This window comes from Balaenoptera musculus, chromosome 8 (assembly GCF_009873245.2).
Source record: "Balaenoptera musculus isolate JJ_BM4_2016_0621 chromosome 8, mBalMus1.pri.v3, whole genome shotgun sequence".
Classification (NCBI taxonomy): Eukaryota; Metazoa; Chordata; class Mammalia; order Artiodactyla; family Balaenopteridae; genus Balaenoptera; species Balaenoptera musculus.
The window spans coordinates 21,975,030-21,976,570 of NC_045792.1; the positions used below are offsets into that span (position 1 = coordinate 21,975,030).

General features: G+C 39.1%; 1 pseudogene; it reads right to left on the reverse strand.

Moving 5' to 3' along the window:
- Positions 1–391: 391 nt before the first annotated feature.
- On the reverse strand, positions 392–814 carry LOC118899052 (annotated as a pseudogene).
- Positions 815–1,541: the final 727 nt, after the last annotated feature.

A 1,541-nucleotide genomic window follows, 5' to 3' on the forward strand; every position in this document is an offset into this window, starting at 1 on the left:
TTACTAGAAGAACTGGACTACCATGACCAAAGATGTTACAGAGTGCACAAAATTCTGCCCAGGAGAGCCAAGATCAAGGGGTGAGTGGTTTGCTTTAGGAAACAATCCTATCAAAACCAACATGGGAAGAGAAGTAATTTAAAGTGTTTAAGACATTAAATGCACAACTGACTCCAAACTGCCATTTAGTATGCTTTGTATTATAGGATATAAAAGCTACCCACCATCTGTGGAATGTTAAGCTGACACCCAAGACAATCAAAGCCTCCGATATTCAATATCCCACTATTTTCTGGTTGTACCAAAAAATAAACAACCAGCAAATGATTTCACCTCTTTAAAAAAAGCATTTACACTTAAAAAATGGGATGAGGTGGGATTCCCTCCTTTTTCAAAATGTTTCTAGAGCTACTAAAAAACTTGCATTTACAAAATAGTTGATAAAAATATTCCTCTGGATTGTACAAGAAGGGAGACAGGGACCACTGATAGGACCGGGTGTGTGATATTCATCAGACTTGCCTTCTTTCTCTCCTGCTTCATCAGAAGCTGGGCTCTCCTCGTTTTTAGTTTCTCCATTTTCTGCAGGTCAGTCTTCTTTAGTCTATTGGTTAGCCACTTCAGCCTGTTTTCCCTTTGCTCCCCTTTTCCGTTTTGTTTGCACTTTTTTGTCTGAAGATTTATCTTTTCCTGCTGCCTTTTTTGGTTTTGTTTCCACTTTCGCAGGAGCCGGTTTAGCTGACAACCTCGCCAATCTCCTCTTGGGCTCCTCCTTCACCGCCCCCTCGGCAGAGCTGACCTTCCTCTTGGGCATCGTGGTGGTGGGGTGGGCACGTGCCAGGTGCCTGTGGGCTGCTGTGCACCGAGAGCCTTCGCGAAACTGGGCTGCCTGGCTGCTGCCGCTCCTCCCACCCTCTATTGTTTTTTATTCTCTATTTTATTTATTTCCTCTATAATCTTTATTATTTCCTTCCTTCTGCTGATTTATGGCTTTGCTCTTTTTTTTTCCTAATTCTTTTAGGTGGTAGGTTAGGTTGTTTGTTTGAGATTTTCTTGTTTTTTAGGAAGGCTGTATTGCTATAAACTTCTATCTTAGAACTGCTTTTGCTGTGTCCCATAAATTTTAGAGTATTGTGTTTCCATTTTCATTTGTCTTGAGATACTTTCTGATTTTCTCTTTGATTCCTTTATTGACCCATTGGATTTTTAGTAACATGTTTTTTTGTAGCATGTTTAGTAGCACATGTTTGTTCTTTCTCCATTTTTTCTTTCTGTAATTGATTTCTAGTTTCATACCATTGAGGTCAGAAAAAAATGCTTGATATAATTTCTATCCTCTTAAACTTGTTGAGAATTATTTTGTGGCTGAGCATGTGATGTATCCTGCATAACATTCCATGTACATTTGAAAAGACTGTGTATTCTGCTGTCTTTGGATGGAATGTCCTGTAGATATCTACTAAGTTCAACTGGTCTCTTTTGTCATTTGAGACCACTGTTGTCTTAATGATTTTCTGTTTGGATGATCTGTTCATTGATGT